Here is a 19,696-nt window from a genome sequence, read left to right as displayed (position 1 = left end):
TAGCAAGGTAGTTTGTTGAACAAAAACTAAGAAAGTTAACAGGTTAGGTAAATGGGAGCAACTTATTTATACTATTCACTCGGTAAGTTGCCAGATTTGTGCATCTTGATTTCAGTTTCACTTTCAACTTTTGTATGGCAAAGTGTTTTATTGAGCATACACTAACAAAGTGAACAGAACAGGTTAAAAATTTAAGTTATTGATCATTTCAGTTTGATTTGGAGATAACATACTAAATGCAATGTAATGTAAAACCTAGTAACAACTGTAATTAATTCACTGATAATTTGCTTTTGTTTACTTATATGTTCATAGGTGTTTACTAGGCTAATGACTACAAGGGCCTTTTTAAGCCTAGCCACGCATCCTACATCTCTGACAAGTTCTGATACCCTTGATGTGTAAGCATGGGCCTGGGAGATGAACCATTTACAGGTTACCTGTGTCCAGTAGAGACACAGGTGCCAAATCAGGGATGAATTTCCAATTTCCCATCCAACTGTCTAAGTTGCACTTGAATTAGGTTAGGGAGGACCACTGCTTCACATGGATGGGGAACCTGTTCCATAGACAGGGTAGTTTACGTGATACATACCTATCTCTCCAGCAGGTCCTATTTATATCACAGGCAAGGTTTAAGTTTGTAGAACAGGTAATTCTGGTACTGTTTGTTTTGCAGATATGCAGGAGGTTCATCAGAGTGGGGTTTGACAATGCCCTGTATGCCTGGCATAGAGCTCCCCTCAAAAGTCTGTAGGAAACAGAATACAGGGGACAGGCCCTTGAGGTGGTCTGCAGAGGATATATTACTTTTGCCCTGTATTCTTTCAGTGAGGAACCTCTGTGGCTGTTCCAGTTGGTGGATATGCTTGGTTAGATACATACCAAAGGGGGCACTGTACTCCATGACAGGTCTGATGAATGCCGAATACAGTGGAACAATGACTTCCTTGGGACATAGATGCCATACCCTTGTTTATAAGTTGTGCAAGACAGAATGATTTCCACACCACTGTAGACATGTGATGATCAAAGGCTAGATTACTATCTGTGTGTGTCCCTAAGTCTCTGACTAATTTTTATTTGGCTGCCTTCAGAAGAGTATATTGAACCACTTAAGCTCAGGCACCCTTGAGGTCATTTCAGTCCGATACCTCTGATCTAAGGCATATATCAAACCTGTTGGTTGGTTATGCTCATGTACTGGAAAGGGGTGAAACTGATGACTGTGCTGTTACACAAGCAGTAGGAGGCCATACTGCCACTAAAACAAAAATATAGGTAAGTTTGAGACAAGGCAAATGAGCAGACAGAATATGTATATCAACGACCAGTTTCATTCAAGGATTTTGTTTATATATATATATATATATATATATATATATATATATATATATATATATATACATATATATGTATATATCTGGATCACAGTCACATTGCCAAAAGTACAGTTCTCTGAACCACATTTTGCCAAGACCATAACTCCAAATTTGCACTTCTCCAAAACGGCACTTTGCTGAAATGGAAAACAGTTAAACCACATACATTTTCCCTAATTTTTGCAGGGGGGAAAGCCGCCCTGCACTACCCATGTGGGGGGCTGTGGCCCCCACTCCCCCTAACTATATAAAACTAACTCCGAAATCGCACTACAGTGACAACAGTATATTTGTTAATACATACTGCAGTGTGATCGCTAAGTGCCGTTTCGGAGAAGTGTAAATTCAAAGTTATGGTCTAGGCAAAATTTAGTTCAGAGAACTGTACTTTTGGAAATGTGAATGGGAAGCATATATATATATATATATATATATATATATATATATATATATATATATATAGTGTGTGTGTGTGTGTGTGTGTGTGATTGTGACACTATAAACTGATATGTGCAAATACCAAAACACAGAGGTTCAATGCCTGTCAAAAACATGCCAAAAAACCAAAAGGATTTAAAGTCTAACAGACTGCAAAAGGAAAACAAGTAGTTTATTTTTGTTATCTCTTATTTATTTATTTTTACATCTGGTAACCGGCTTAGTCTGTCTGGGTTCTTGGAAGCCCTTTTTCAGCAGAGACCAGAGGAGAAAAGCTCACAAAAAAATAAAAAGTTTAAGTAAACAAGTAGTAAGAACAAAGAAACACAGATCACATTTTAAGTATACATACTTCTGAAGTAATTATATAACATGCAATAAAGGAATACATAGAATGGATATAAATACAATACATATATGGACATTTTCACGTAGTATGGCAAGACTAAGGTCAATACATTGCTGAACCAGGGTACTAGGCATGAGATAAGGAAATATACAGATAAAGTTGAGTGAACTTTGGAAGTTAATAAATAAATTAAAGAACAGTAATAAGGGATTATGGGAACTGACTGTAACATGAGCTAACTAGTATGGAATATGACGGAAAAAAATGTGTAGGTAGTAGTAAGAGAGAGAGCTAGAAGTGATACAGTTAAGTTAGGTTATCCCTGAATGTTTTTTGGATATTAGTTTAGAGCATGAACATATCCAATTTGATAGGAAAAAAGATTTAAGCTGTTTCTTGAAGGCATTTTTGTCTTTAAGTAGGCCAAGGGCTAAATGGAGTGTGTTTCAATTTTTTGCAACTGAGTGGCAAGAGTAAAACCCTAATACTAACTTCAAATAATTTGTCTGAAAAGTGATAGCATTAGGGGAAGATTTTTTTAAGGTATAGGGATGGGGTTCAGAGCAGAGTTAAGGTTAGAACACATTAGTAAGAATGGGTGGGGGGCTTTGCTATAAACCCAGCCCTGCAGCTTATATTATGCTAGACTCTTTCCTAAACACTACCATTATAGAAGACACAACTTCACATACAGCAGAGCATGTGTGCGCGTGCACACAGACGCACACACAACCAATCTATCCCCTTACCTAGGACTTAACTCTAACCCTAACCTGCAAACGTACAATCATACTTGTAACATCAAAACATTTGGTGTTCCTCCTTTCAGCAAACAGCGCTTCCCATCTGTTTCCACAAGTACATTCTGTCATCAAAATGGCTATTTTCACCCATGTGAGTGTTGAGTGGGTATGCTTATTTCAGTCGACTTGCAAAAACTTCCATGTTCATTACACCAATTTTTTTACACTGAAATGCACAAACTTCAGGAAAAAATATTGAAACTAAGCTAATCACAAATATTCTTACCCTGTGATTGCTAAGAAACAAAAAAAAAAAAAAAAAAAAAAAACTGTTCAGACCCAATTTGTGTGACTAGTAGTACTGTTATGGTAAAAGGGTTTTCGGTATTATAAGTTTTAGGGATGCAGTTAGGGGCAGTGTCAAGTTTGAGGTAGCATACCAGAGTATGGTTGCACGGTAGTTTAGCATTAGGGTTGGCTTCACTCTCCTGCACCTCCTTACTCAAGTAACTCCACCCCAATGCTAGAACTTTCATTACAAATTAAATTTTCTGCATTAGTACTCAATCTCACTTACCTTTAATATGATTTCCTACACTTTCACTACTGTTTCTCTCAAGAATCCAAACAGTTTTCCAATTGTGATAACAAAACTTCATAAGCACAATAAATTATTTCAACTAAATTAATTGTACTAGGTGTGTGTGTTAAACAAAATGCATGACTATATTTAAACCAGACAGTTCATTATGTAGAATCATCAAAAATGCAAAACTCAAAATACTGACAAAAAAACTCCCAAAGTACACCAAATTTGAAAAATACAGGAAATATACACAACTTCTGTCACAAATGTTCATTAAAAATACAATAAAATAAAAAAAGCACCAAACCATAACAGCTCCATAGGCCATGATTTGTCACAACAGTGGTAATTTTATGGAAAGGGTTTTTCTAAGATGAGGTGCATGCATCAGTAAAGGTGGTGTGGGGGACTTCAATCCCTTACCATGCACCTGACCACAGAAAACCCCTTTCCTTACTACCCATACCTGAACACTGGCTCACACACAGTTGCTTGCACTAGCAAACAAGCACAACACTCAAGTTATCCCTTTACCTGTTACTCTCACCCTAACCTGCCAACACTTGCACAAAAACAGTCCTAGCTCTAATACCATCACAATTACCTGTATCTATTTTCTGAACTGTCTACATTTCACCTGTCTACATTCTGATAATGCAATTATATTTGTATTAAATATTTCAAGTCTGTGGCAATTGTTTTCACTGTTTCCTGTAATGTTTTGGTTGAGAGTTACTGGGTCAGGGTGACTTGCTATTTGAAATATCTGTAATCTTTTTACTGTGCATCAGCATTCTCCACTTTGTTGCAACAGTCTGCACGGCCAGTCCTCTAACACAGTGCAGGGACTTGATTGGCTGCTGGTCGACCTTAACCCACACATGATTTTCAGTTGTTTTTTTTCTTTATCATTTTTTTGCCATGTCTACTGAACATCAAGCTATTTTCTATTATTATTAAGCCCATTCATGCATACACCCCTTTGCGCTCAGAGAGATGCTGGTACAGAGGTGAGAGCCATCACCCAGGCAGCCACAGAGCAGTTCATCCCCTTGTTTGCTTCCATCAGTGCAAGCAAAGTTGTTTGTATTGAAGCCCTAAGCCCATTCATGGCTGATAATGTGAGCACCCACATCGTCGGGGGGATACTACTCGCTCCTTATGCGAGTGTGAGGGCTTCCTTCTTCTCTCCCCTAGTGAGGGCTACCATTGCCAGCCTGATAAGCCATGCCCCCCCAACCTTGGTTAGCAGCAGCTTTGTTGTTTTGAAGCCTGCATTTGTGTGTGGTAAAGCAAACAGCTGGACTACTGCTTACTTACCTCAGGTGGCCATTCTGAAGCTAGGCTATAACCTTCTACTCTGCTATCTTGCATGTTTGAGATGCTAGATGAACTTGGGCTGTTCTGGTCACGATGGAGACATTATTCCTGTATACTACAGAGCTGGGAGACTACCAGTCTTGTTTGCATGATCATCCAAGCTGATCAGACACCTCTTTGTACCGTGAAATTATCTCATTGCTTGACCTGCCCCACCTATTGAGCACTGGGCCTTTTTTCCACTCTTACTGTACCTCCTTCTCTTACAGAACCAAGACTGATGCTTTCCCTTTTTCTTACAGTGCACTCCATCTCTCACTGCATCACTGTTTTGATTCTCACCCCTTCTTCTGTTTCCCAGTATCTAAACCTTCAATGCATAAGATCTTCTCTCTCTCTCTCTGCTTGAGTTAGACTTACCAGTGGTCTCCATTTCTGCTCCACATTTACCTGATGTAATTATGCCTTTCACTCCACTCTGTGATTTGGCACTAAAGCCATCTGAAAGTAATCAATCGTCCTCTCACAGCTCTTCTCCATCTTTTTACCTTCCTCTCCTCTTTTATGTACTTTTCAGCCTTTTTGTTTCAGAAAGTAGACAACACAGTTTGCCTCATGGAAATAATTTGTTGTCATTAGTGACATCTTTTCCCCCATTTGTGTGCAGGCTTTGTTAACATTTTCTTTTAGTTCATGAGTCAGAAAGCCTTCCATTCTCTGTCCTTGTTATACTCTCTGACATTTTACTCTTAAAGTGATTTTTAGATGTGAGTAAATACATCATGGCATTTGATGACTGAAATGCTGTGATGCATTTTCCACTTGTCTGTGCTTATTTGTGCCATTTTTTTATAAAAAGCTTTGCAAACTTTTTATTAAACCACACTGTGAATAAATTTAATACATCCTACCCTGACATTACTCAAAGTAACTTGTGATGCGTCTGTGCACTTTAGTGAGGCACCTTCTTGCATACACGCAACTTTGATCTATGCACGGGAAATAAGACAATTTACCCCAGAACTGCCCCCTGTACTTCTAAAACACAGATTTAGTTCCTAAATGCTTTATTCCATGCATGAATCACGTCAAATTACTTATGGTATGATCCCAGTTATTCTCCTTATGGGTAATACATAATTATCTACAATAGGATGAGTGAGGCAAATCTGTAACCAAATGAGATAGGTTCTCAGTTGTCTTTCTTCGCTATAACACTTTCAACATTTGCTATCTACCTGAGGAAAAATTCTTGAAGTCTGCCTGGGGTAAAAAATACCTATGTAAACACTTCTAAGCAAAAGACACTAGACCTTCTGGACTGTTTTTGCATACTTGGGAGCAGTATACAACTCTTCCCGATTTTCTGTTGTAAATGGCTTTTCCTGTCAGTTTCCCTATCTTTTCTAACCTCCTTTGGTTGATCTCTATAGTTATCAAGCAATATGTTATATGTCCCACTAATTGTTCCTTTTTTAACAGGTTTTGTTCTAGATTTGACTGAAAAGTATACCAGAGCAGGTCTTTCACTTAGGACTTCCCCTTTTCCTTTCTGTTTGCCTATACTCTGATTTCAATCGCTGATAGGGAAGGCAGTCTCTAACCTGCAGTCCAAACTTCTACTTGACCTCATCCCACCTTTACTGCCTTTTCCTCTCTAGTTATTTGCTTTCAGTACCTTGGCTCCTTTGCCAGTTTCCTCTAGTAAATTCTAGCAAATTCTTGCCTACTCTCTATACCTCTATTTGCAGCCATCCCTACTGGCAAAATCTCCTTTCTCAATGTCTGTGTTGGCTTGGTTCTTAGAATACTTTCTGCAACTTTGAATACAATGTTCTGTCTTGTGGTCATTATTCTCCTCAAGGATCTGTATCGAAATCCTTCTCTCTGGTTATTTCTTCACACCCCCCCCCCACATCATCATCATCTCTTGCCACTTTGAATTATAATCTTCTGCTTTTCTACGTACAGTATATGAGCTTTAACTGTGTAGCTCTAAAATATCCTTTCAAATAAGATAATCCTAATAAACCTTGTTCTGTTGGATCAATTTATCCCACTTTCCCTCCTGGACAAATTCCTTCAACTCTTTACTATTGTCCACAACTTCTCCTCTGGGTAATAAAAATATGCCTGACCTGTATATAAAATAAAAGGAAGTATAAAAAAAATTCACTGCTTGTATCTTGCTATTTGTAAACAAGAACTTCCAGTATCTTATTGCATTTTTAGTCTCTTCCTACATATCCTTAGCTGCCATAACAGAGGTCTTTTTAATCCATACTTGTAAGTGCTTCATTTTATTGTGTCCCCATAAGCATGGGTATTGCTGAACCAATTCACATGTAGTACATATTTTAGGTATAGTCTTTGTTTTACTTTCATTAATTTTACACCCCAAAAAGACTTGAAACTGTCTGAAAATATTTCACAACACTGGGATGTCTTTTTCTGGTTTTATGAGGTACAAAATAACAGTGTTGGTATTTTGCTTAGAATACCCCTATTTCTCTTTTCCTATACTCTGATATCAATCCTTGATAGGGAAAGCAATCTCTAGCCTGCAGTCCAAATACATTCTTGGCCTCTTCCCATTCTATTACCTTTCCCTCACTAATTATTTGCTCCCAATACATTGGCTCTTTTGTCAGTTTACTCCAATAAATACCATCCCCCTCTTGCCTATTGTCAGTGTCCCTAATTGCAGATATCCCTATCGGCAGAATCGCCTTTCTCCATTACCATGTTGGCTTAGTTCTTAGGATACTTTCTGCTACTTTACAGATATAATATTCTGTATGACTATTGTTCTTCTCCTTAAAGGCCTGCATCCAAAATCACAGTCTCCTTGTTTCTTGAGCTTCCCGTTTCACCATTATCCCTTTCCATTTTGAACCAAGAGCCTTAACTGTGTAGATCTGAATTACCCCTTCAAATCGGGTAACCCCAATTCACCCTGTTCTACTGGAAGAATCAGCTTATCCCACTTGACTCTTGCCCTCTTCCCCTCCGAAATGAAGTCTTTCAATCTTTATTAATTGCTATCCAGAAATTCTCCTCTGGTTGATAAAAATATGCCTGACCTGTGTATAAGACTAATGGGACTAAAATCATTTTAACTGCTGGCATCTTTCCATATCCATATAACAAAGCTTCCATTTTCTCAGTTTTTGTATTATCTTTTTAATCTCTTCCCACATATCCTTAGCTGCCACACCAGAATCATTTTTAATCCATAATCCTATGTACTTAATTTTATCATGTCCCCATAAATATGGATATTGCAGAAACAATTCATATGTAGGTACATCATTTACAGCTATTGCCTTTGTTTTAGCTTCATTCATTTTGTATCCTGAAAACATTTGAAACCGTCTCAAAATGTTCCACAACACTGTGATCCCTCTCTCTGGTTTTGTCAGGTACAAAATTATACCATCTGCAAATTTAGCCAGCTTTTCTTGACTACTATAGCAATTATATCCTTGAATTTCTGAGTCCCTTATTGTCTTAGCCAATGCTTCTAAGTATCATGCAAATAACAAAAGGGAAAGAGGACACCACTGCTCGATTCCTCTGCCCAAGCAGAAATTATCAGAGAGGACCTCACCCACTTTAATTTTTGCCTCCGATCCCTCATATATCCACCTAATTAACTTTATATTTTCCACGAAATGCAAATACTTCCATTGTTCTGCTTATAAAGTCCCAGCTTACTCTGTCAAATGTTTTCGCTGCATCAAGACCCACCAACAAAAAATGTATTTTCCTACATTCTGCTTACCTCTAGGTCATCAGTATTCTGTTAATGTCAAATGTTTGCCTCCCCTCCACAAAACCACACTGAATCAGATCTATGCATTACTTTTGCCATTATTTTAGTGATTATAGACATGAATACTTTATAGCCATGGTTTAGTATTGAAATTGGCCTGTATGAAGCTGGGTCTGATGGATCTTTACCTTCTTTAGGTATTGCAGATACCACTGCTTTCTTCCAGGATGTTGGTACTTCTCCTCTTAAAATACTGTTAAAGAAAACCTTCCAGATGTTTAGCAGTTTTTCCCCTCCTAGCTTCCAAACTTCTACAGGAATACCATCTACTCCTGCAGACTTTCCTGTAAATCGGTTACACATCACAATATTTATCTCATCTCCTCCTATCCTGTTAGCAACTGAGCCTCATCTACCTCTAACCTTGGCAGATTTAATTCTTCCATAAACATTTCCATTTGTATCTTTTCTTGATTTCCATATTTCTCTGCTTTATACAGACTTTTATAAAATTTCTGAAGTATTTCTAAAACTTCTACAGGATCTCGTTACCTTCCTTGTTACAGGCTCCCTAAGTTTGGCAGTAACCCTTTCTGTTGCCAGAGTCGTGCTAAAGTTTTTGTGCTCTAGTTGTTGTGTCTTTCGGCTTTTCCCGGTTAAGGGTTGCCACAGCGGAACTCCGGTCCGCTAATGATTGGCAGTAGATTTTTGAGTGCCAAATTGCCAGCTCTGAGGCACAACCTTCAACAAAGGTACGCCCATTCACACAAGTCTCCACAAAGACGACGCTCTAGCTGAGAATCGAACAGGACGTCTTAACTGTGAGGCGACAACGCTACCACAGCACCACCACCGCAGTCAGTATTATCATCAAAAAACAACTGCTTAACAGCAGTTTTTCTAAACTCGTGTATATTAGAGGTAATCCCTTAATTTTTGCTTAGCATTCTGCAGTTGATCCTCTTCCTGTTCTGTGACATTCCCCCTACTCTGCAACACTTTAATATTTGTCAGTCCCTCTAAATAATTCTTGTTACTTCTGAACCATAGCCCCTTTCTTTTATTTCCACCATATTTTTAAACTCCTCCTTAATTTATCCTATCCCAATCCCTAGCTACATTTTCAGAAGTAATTTCTATCCCCTGGAATAGCTCCTAATCTCCACTACCATTCCTTAAATTATTCTCTTTTCAACACATAGGTGGGAAAGCACCAGTGTTTCACTTTTATTTAATTACCCTGTGTTTTTACATTAGTTATTACTGGCGCATGATATGAAATCGTCATTGGGTGTGTATCAAGACCTTCAATTAATTGCACATATTCCTGGGAAATGTAAATACTGTCTAGCCCAGTTTTTACACCTTGGGGAATAATATGTAAATTCACTCCGAACTCCTATTACCGAATTCACATCTTCCATGCGAAATTTCATAAATTTCTTCAAAAACTACCCTCTTTTGTTTTTCCACTTATGTGCTCCCCAGACGCATCTTCTTTGCTACAAATCAAATTCCAGTCCCTACCTATAAGCAATATTCCTTGCTGAAAACTGATTTCTCGCAGAATTTTCTTAAGCTCCATTATAGCAGTTTTAGGTGAAATATAAATACATGCCAGTGTAATTCAGTGTAATCCTCCTCCCTTGTCAGTAGCCCTTTATCACTACAGATATGCCATCACTGTCTTTTTTATCCTCTTCTATCACTACTGGAGCAATTAATACAAGTATTCCTCTTTTCCTCTGTCCCAGATATTCTGCTGAATAACCACCCTGAAAACCAGTCTTTATCAAATTCAAATGTTCAGTTTTTTCCAAGTGTGTCTCCTGTAACATAACTATTTGCACTCTACATTTTTATATATTCTTTTTTGCATTTATCTGAGAGACCATTGACATTTAAAGGCATTACAGAAAGCATGATTATATTAAAAAAGTTGTTATTCCCATCTTTTGTGCGTAACACTTTTTTGTTTTAAATGTCTAGTTCCAGTTTTTGTGTTACATGCATACACTGTTTGGCAGGCTGAACTTTTATAAGTTGTTTCTTGTAATATCCATTTCAGCCTGTGTCACATTTTGCAAAACTTTGTTTTACTGAAAGCCCTCAAAAACAAACACAATACCTCCCTACAACCTACTAATTTAATACTAACACACAAAACTATATACATCTTCAAATAATAAAACTTTACTCTCTTAATAGGAGAAAATGTCCCAAACTGACAGCCACACTGACAAATTTCAGTTAACCTAAAAGAAGGCTATCCATGCTGTGCTTTTACTAGGTGCTAAGTGGTTTTGTCTTCTTTACAGCTCTCCCAGCTGGGAAAACCCCTGAATACTTTCAGACATCATCTCCTAGCTAGTTTCTCTTTTCTGTTTTCCTCCAGCCACTCACTCTCTACCAGACTGTAACCAATTTCTCTATCAGACTGGTTCTCATGTCTCTGTGGAGGCAAACAACCAATTTCTCATTATCAGACCATCTCCATGGAAACATGAGAACCAGAGAGTGAATTTCACTTTATCAGATTGTTTCCATGGAGGCATGAGGGTAGATGCGTAATTACTACTAAGCATGCATTAATTTGGTAGAAAAAAGCCTCATAATACTCAATATTCTTTTTCATTTACCTGCTTTATCTTAAAACTTGTTACTAAATCAATCTAAGATCCTTAATCCAGTCATTCCTCATACAAGACAGAAAAACACAATTTTCCAGGCTTTTTCTTTTCACATTGCAGTGCCTACATTTTTTAAAACAAACTAAAGAAGAAGACAGAGAGAAGGGAGAAAGAGAGGAGGAGGACAACAACACCTATTTACAATCCCCATTATACTTACAAATAACAAAGGAAATATTATGTTATAGCATGCAAAGAAAACCATACACAAAAAAACGGTACTATTAATAAAAAATGTTTTATTTACTTAGTTAACTTTCTTCCCTCTCATCCCTTCCCCATGGCATTTTTTTAAACATTAAGGACATGAAGTAGGGCATATACTTTAGTCCCCCCCAAGTCCAACAAATTCTGAAAAAAGTCCAATACTTTCAGATTTTCTTGTTTAGTCATCTTTCACAAATGTAATTATTGCACTTTAATATCACACTAAGTTACTGGTTTTATTACTGTTCATCTCCATCTCCCAAACCCTGTCTCTGCTTCATTTCCAACATACCCTCGATACTTCTAGTCAACTATTGTGTTTCCCTTCCTTCTCTCCAACATTTTCCATTGAAAGAGATGGAAAGATTTCACAGGTGCAGTTTCCCTGTGGTCTTTATTACCAAAACAAGAAGAAGCAGAATCTCCCTCTGCTTCACAGCTCACTTTTTGTTGGACAAAGTTTTGGATTTTCTCCTTAGCATGTACTTCATCAAAAAATGATTTTGTCCAACACGGAAGAATACCTTGAAGACATCTGGGTACAGCAGTTTGAATCACATACCTGCATCTTGACATTCCCTGGATAGTGGAATGAATTCACTCATGGTACACCAGGCAGAAGAGGAATAATCACCCTCCACAAGCACTCTGCTACCTCCCACTTTTTGTATTTTTGGCATCCTAAAACAGTTTTGTCAGAATCAACTCCTCCCTCCTTGTGGTAGGATTGCATCTTTATTATTAAAGGTCTAGGTTGCATTCTCATAGCCAGGTTTGGAGCATATACATGATGTGCCTTTTTAACTAACTCCGCCTGTTGTGGAATACCAGTCCAGTACTTTCATAAAATCAATGCAGTCTTTTCCATCCAGCCTCTCTGGTATAGCTGAAAATCACAGGTTTTTCCCTATGTGCTCTGTCCACCAATTCTATTTTTTGAAACATCTCTTCCTGAGCAGTCTCATATTCAGCCAGCCTTTTCTTCATTTCAAACTCTGATTTTTGCAGTCTTATCACCTTATCTGAATACCTGTTAAACAATTTGTCCATTTTTTCCAGCCTTTTGTTGTTCTGTTGATATACTCCATCAGTGTTTTGTTTATTTTAACCAGGTGTGTGTGCAGTTGTCTTATATCTTCCCATAGGTTACTAGAGGTCATGTCAGCTTGCACTGCTTTTTGCTGAACAGCTGCAGAACTTTCCCCAGACAGTGTTTCTTCACTTTTTGTAGCTCAATATTTCCAGGTGCTCTGTACTTTTTCCTGGCATCCATTTACACAAACACAAAAGTCTACTGGCCTTCTCTGTTTAGTTTCTGTTTGCACACAGAGAGCTAGAGTTAAGCTGTTACTCAATGTGCAGCCATCTTGGAAGTCTCAGGGCTGCGTTTTGGAGCTATTTTCTAACCTTTTGAACCAATTATCACCTGAACAAAAACAATCAGCAAGGAAAATATTCCAGTCTTTTGTTTTAATTTCAAGGAAAAAAAATAAGATGTGTTTGGCAAAATAGCAGTTCACAATAAAATCAGAACATAAATTCTTGTGAGAATACATACATTCTACCAATTAGTGCCCATTTCTGTACCCTCTACCCAGAAAAATTGTCACCTTCGCTGTATCCCTTTATTATAATATTGAGATGAAAACAAATGACCACAGTCATATATTTCAGCTGGCTGCTGTCAGACATTACTCATCATGCCTCCTCATCCCTACCCTCAAAAAACAGCCAAACCTCTATGTACCACTCTGACATCTGACTGCTATGAAACTGAAAAGAAAAAAAACACACACAAACATACTGCTGTCAGACATAAATAAGTACCATATCTCCTTATCCCTACCCTTCAAAAATTAACTGTACATGCAACTGAATCTTGATGGTGAGGAAAGTGAAAAAAAATATGATCACAATAATGTACTCCGTGTTACTCCTAAACATTACAGTATCCTTAGAATGGCTACAATACGTTTCTGTGTTCCTCTCTCAGCTTGCGAGGAAAGTTAAAGAAATTACAACCACACAATCATAATTCACTTAAAAAGTTGTCAGGCTTTGCATCAAAATGCATTTTCTGACCAATAAGTACAGAACTGCAAAATCTGGTAATATTGACTGGCTGCACTCAGAGTTAACACAAAAATCACACATTTTATGACAAACATTTTTTTCTTGTCTGTTTACATTTGTTTACTGGCAAAATCTGACAGGGCCATGCAAGTCCCCTTTTCAGCAGAGGCTTGGTGAGAAAAGCTGCAGTAATAAAAATTAACTAGAACAAATGGCAGAAATAATACAACTTTAGCAAAAGAAAAGTAAAAAACAAAAAAGTGATTAATCAAAATACAAAGGAATATGATTATTAACATAAATGGAATTCAGGAGGTAGAGTTACAAGGAGGTATATAGAATGACATAAGCAAAGCACAGCACCAAGACAAGCGGTGGGCAGAAAGAGATACAGGAAGATAAGTTAGGTTAGACTAGAGGGGGCATTAGTAGTAATGTAGCCTAAAATGACTGATGGAAGTTAGTGTGAGAGGAAAGAAAGAGAAGAAGAGGAAACAGGTTGGGGGAGGAGGAGGAGGAGAGGGGATGGGATGGGGAGAGTGCACAAGTGGTGTATTAAGGGAGTTAAGAATTAATTGTAAAAAGGACGGAAGTCTTAAATATATGCAGTTATAGATACAGAAAGAAGGTGACGAAGATGGGATATACAATGGCATATGTGAATGAAGATGCAAGTAATGCTTGAGAGCAGATTACAGAGAACAAAGTAAATCTGGGGAACAGGAACACAGCCGGGAATGCTGCAGATATCTTTTAAACCAAGTATAAAATTAATAGTGGATGATATTTGTCTAATATGAACTGGACTATAATTTCAGATATTAAATCTGCAGAATGAGTATAAGGAATTACAGGTTCATAGGTAGGTACTAGGCTATCTGCCCGAGTGCTAGCGAGGAGCTCTGCCTAATGTAGATTGGAATCTTGTTCCAAAGCATGGGAAGTCTCTGGGACAGGAACCTATTCCCTCCAGCACGTCCTATTTATTGTTGTGGTGAGGTTTAGATCCCTAGAGCGTGTGGCTAGAGGGGATAAGGTTTTCTTTAGGTGGAGCATGTCCATCAATTCTGGGTTGGACATGGCCTTATATGTCAGGCAGAGATCACTTCTGAGCTGGCGGTATGCAACAGAGTTACAGCTGGAGTTTCTTCAGTCGAGTTGCATAGGGCCATCTGCTTGAGGCCAGTGATCCTCTTGGTGTGGTCTTTGCAGCTGTTGCAGGTGTCTTGCAAGGTACATCCCAAATGGGACAATGTACTCTATGATGGGTCTGATGAGTGATGAGTAGAGGGGCACAATGACCTCTTTTGATCTGGATGCAAGCCGTGTTTTGATTAGGTGGGCCACATAGAAGGATTTTCTAACCACTTTGGCAATGTGATTATCAAAGGAGAGATTACTATCTACGTGGGTCCCCAGATCCCTTATTACGTTTTCCGTATTTAGGGGACTACCACCTATGTGGTAGTTTGTGGGTACTTTATTTCCAAAGGGAATAACTATGCACTTTTTGGCATTTAGCTTGAGGCCATGATTTTGACACCAGGTATCCATCTCAGTGAGACCCTTTTGGAGGATGTCTGTGTCAGCCGGGGAGTCAATTATAGCCCCTAGTTTGCAATTGTCTGAGAACTTGGTCAGCCATAGTCCTCCTGTGCTTGTCTGTACCTCTGAGAAGTATATGCCCAACAGGAGGGGTCTTCGGACTGAGCCCTGGGGAACGCCACTTGTAACCGGTTTAGAGTCAGACTTAGCTCCCGCAACTCTTAACATGTGGGTTCTGTCCGTGAGACAATTGGCAACCCATCTTGTGACACAGGGGTTTATGTTCAGGCTGGTGAGCTTGTCTATAATACCAGAATGGGGAATGGTGTCGAAGGCTTTTGCGAGGTCTAGGTAGGCTGTGTGTACCACCTTTCCCTCGTCTATAGCCTTGGTAACTGTCTCAAAGAAGTCCACCAGTTTTAGGAGGCATGATCTGCCCTTAAAGCCGAACAGGGTAGGGTCCAGTGTTTGGAGGTTCCCAATGTCTTTGTTAATGAGTTCCATGATGGTGCGCTCCATAGTCTTACAGACCAAGCTAGTCAGGCTTATAGGGTGATAGTTCCTGGGGTCTGTTGTGGCTCCACCTTTGTGGAGCGGAATAACTGTTGCTGTGCACCACTCTATGGGTACATAGCCTGCGGAGAGGCTGAGTTTAAACAGTGTGTTTAGGTGAGGGGTTAATTCATCTTTGAGCTTGTGTAGGACGCAGCGTGGGACACCATCCGGCCCCATTGATGCTGTGTTTTTGGCTTTGGAGAGGGCTATTTTAACCTGAGTGTCTGTGATTTCAGGGGCTCTACATTCTTCTGGTATGGTTATAGGCCCTTTCGGGGGTGAGAGGGGGGTGAAGTTTGAACAGAACCTGTCTGCAAGGATGTTGCCAATATCAGTTGGTTCAGTGTATTTTGTGCCATTCTGCACTAACCCCGAGCAGATCTGAGCATTGCCACTTAGATTCTTGACATAGCTAAAGAATGCCTTGTGGTTATTTTTGGAGTCCTTGTCAAGTTTTCTTTCAAAGCTCGCCTTGGATGATTGCATGAGGGATCGTAGATTCTTGCTGATACTGATCAGGGATGTCTTCCCTTCTTGGGATTTTACTCTTTTCTGCATTAGTTTCCTCCTGCTATTGCATAGCTTGTTTATGGCAGGGGTCCACCAGACTGGTTTTCTTTTCTTGGAGGAGTGAGTCTTGATTTTGCTTGGGATATCACGATCCATGCATTCTTGTAGGTACCCGTAGAATGCATTAGTAAAGGATTTTGCAGCTTGGACAATGTTATCCTTTAGCATGTGGGCTTTGAAACTTTCCACCTCCGTCATAAGTAACGTGAAGTTTGCTTTTGAAAAGTTTTTCACTGTGGTTTCACTGCCCGGGGGGTGGGGACGGAATGTGGATATCCAAAGTGATTTGTTTATGGTCAGATCTAACCAGCGAGGTGTTGACCTCTGGTGTGGAACACTGATCACCCATGTTGGTGATGACCAGGTCCAATATGTTGTCACCTCTGTGTTGACCAATTGTTCCAGGGTGTATAAATTCTAGGAAATGTTGGGCAAGGGAGTTAGTACTTGAGTAGTTCTCCCAGTTAATGTTTGGGTAGTTGAAATCACCCAATATTAGGGTGTTTGGTGGGACCTTTATGTTACCCAGTGTTTCCAGAAATGCGGAATGGGGGTCCTGGGACATGGTGGGTGATCTGTAGCAAGCTACAATTTGAATTGCAGTTTTGCTTATTGTTAGTTGCATGTGGATAATCTCTGAAGCATCGTGCTGTGCCACTAACCTGGAGGTGTGGGTATCCTTGATGAATATGGATACGTCCACGCCTTTTGTATTTCGGTCCGGGTTCTGTGGCCGAAATGTATGGTATGAGCTGTAGCCCGGTAGTGTTGGGGTGCTCTCTGGAGCCTTAAACCAGGTTTCTGTTACTGCACATATATCGATTTTCTCCATACTGAAGAGTGCCTCGTGTGCATGCATTTTGAGGTTTAGACTTCTGGCACTGAGTATTACTACCCTCAGATTTTTGTTACTTGTGCTATTTATGATGGTGGGTTTGTCTTTTGAGCCTTGCATAAAAAAGGCACTATGGGGGTGGCAAGAGCCTTGGCCAGTATTCGAAAGTCTAACGGTGGCAGGTGCAAGCAGTCTATAGCGAAGCAGTGCGGCTTGTCGAGCATGTCATCCCAGGCAGACAGACACTGGATCCCCTTTGAATGACACCAGAAACTTAGCCAATTGTTGAAATTGATCATTTTTTTTTTTATACCTTGGTATCATTCTTGGTGAGGGCAGGATGCTAGTCAGGGTCATACCAGCCTGGACTACATGATCAGATCAGAAAGATCTTCCATGTCTCTTTTCATGTAGTCCAGGAAGATACGGCTCAGGTCATTCACACCAACATGGGCAATGACAGAGTCATATTTGTACTTGTTCTGGAGTGACCCGAGTGCTTGTGTTATGTGGCGGATCCTGGCACCCGACAGGCAGCTAACAGTAACCTTCTCCTTATTCAGCCTAGTGAGTGGGACGTCAGTGTGCCTGACTACAGAGTCACCTATTACTAGTATGTTGGATATGCTATTTTGCCTTGAGGGCTGTGATTGTGTGGCACACTGGTTTTGTGAAGTATGTGTTTCATGGTTTGTGTTGGGGGGTGGAGGTTGCTTGGATGTCTGCTTTGGAGGGCTCTGTTGCTTTTGCAGATTTTTATTTAGAGCCTCCGAGTATGTTTTAGTGTATTTACGTGTGTTTTTTACCGGTGCTGGTTTAACGGGTCTATGTGAGACTGATGGTGTGAAGTATTTCCCTTCTCCTCTTGACTGCCTGGTCCAGTCTTGGGTTGAGAGAGCTTAGCCTCCAGTTTGGCTGTATAATTGCATCTCTCGCATGTATTAGTGTTTGGTGGTAGGAGGAGAGGGTTGCCTGTGTACATGAGGCAGTTGTTACATTGCCTCAAAATGCCCAGATTCACCAGTTGGACTGGACAGTACACCTGAAACTGCACTTTAGACATGCCTGGACAGGTATAGTAAACTGTTTTACTGAATGGCTGGCAAGGTCGAATAGACAGCCTTGTCCTTCTGTAGTGCTAGGGTTTATAGGTGCTTGCAATGAGTTTTGAGCAAGTACCGGGCTGAGAAATGAATGGCTTGAGTGCTTAAGTTGAAAGTTTGTCTAGTTCCACGGGAAAATTGAAGAGGAGACTTTGTGGAGCCGGGAATAGTTATAGTTATACCCTAGCTTACCGGAACTGCCCGGCGCGCAAAACCGGGTAAATGTGGTTTTTATAGCAGGGAAATGAAACACACAGACATTAGCCCAAAATGGCCAATATACAACTACTTTCTGACCTGAAACCACTCCTCCAGGGACAGATAGGCTGCTCAAAGCTCCCCTCTCTGACAGGTGAACAGAGAACCTTCCTTCTATCCAAGTAAGGTATGGGTAAACACAGAGATCTGTAACACAGCCCTGAATTCGGCAATAACCTGAAAACTGGACTATACTAGCCTAGAAAGGTGGGAAATAAATATATACATATATTTTTTTGTTTTTGTTTTTTTTTTCAGAAAAAAAACAGATACAATAAAAAAACACGAAATGCGCATAAAAAGATGCTTATTGTTATATATCTCAGTTTAGAGTTGTAGTCAATGCCCCTAGTAATAAAGTAGGAAGAAACACAAATACAGTAAAAGCAGATGAATAAAGTGCAATATATATATATATATATATATATATATATATATATATATATATATATACATACATACATACACATACACACACACATATAAAACAATAGAAAACAACAAAAATTACCAAAGTTGTGTGATTTGTTATCAATGACAAGACCTGTATTTACAACAGCAGGGAGCTCTAGCAGGAGAATGCCATTCTAGTACTTTATTCAAGACTGGACAGCTTTTAGCAAAGCTGATTAACTTACAAGCAAGTTTTAGTTGACAGATGAGGTTGTCTGGCAATTCAAGCCAGTTCAATGTTTTGTGGGCTAAGTAGTAAGGACCTCAATTAGGCATCTTAGTTGCAAACTCAATTTTATTACACCACAAGCCCATTTCTGTTAGACTTGTGATGTATTAATGTGTGTAATGATACAAATGTGGAATGAAGAAAGTCAAAGTTTTTGGTGTGTTTTTAGCTGCATTTTGAATGTTTGTCAGATCTGGGTTGATCAAGAGTAACACATAATAGTTTTTGTCAGAAATTATCACAATCTGAATGTTTTGAATGGATAAGACTGTGAAACTGAACTTACTGTTTAAGTAATATTTTGAGGTAAAGAGCATTAATTTATTTTAATTAAGGGCTCAGAAACAGATCAGAGTTAGAGAGCCAGGTCTTGATGGCTGTAAATGAGTCTTCTGAGGTAGACTGTGGTGTGGGTAATGTTGATGCTGAGCCAATGAGAGTAGCATCACCTGCATACTTAATGAGAATACCATGGGGTGAGGTAGAGGAAGGGTTACTTATGAACTAAATAGCACAGGACCACATATATGCCCGTGTGGGCCACCAGTGGAAACTGGAAGAGAAGTAGAGAGCAGAATGCCACTT

General features: G+C 39.3%; 1 protein-coding gene across 1 annotated transcript in view; it reads right to left on the bottom strand.

The window, feature by feature from the left end:
• RAPGEF1 (Rap guanine nucleotide exchange factor 1) overlaps window positions 1–19,696 on the bottom strand; it is a 2,911,094-nt gene that overhangs the window by 907,989 nt on the left and 1,983,409 nt on the right. The gene's annotated exons all lie outside the window — the stretch shown is intronic.

Source organism: Protopterus annectens, chromosome 16.part0, assembly GCF_019279795.1.
Source record: "Protopterus annectens isolate FY-2018-M chromosome 16.part0, PAN1.0, whole genome shotgun sequence".
In the NCBI taxonomy this organism is placed as follows: Eukaryota; Metazoa; Chordata; order Ceratodontiformes; family Protopteridae; genus Protopterus; species Protopterus annectens.
This window is presented reverse-complemented; position numbering and strand designations above follow the sequence as displayed.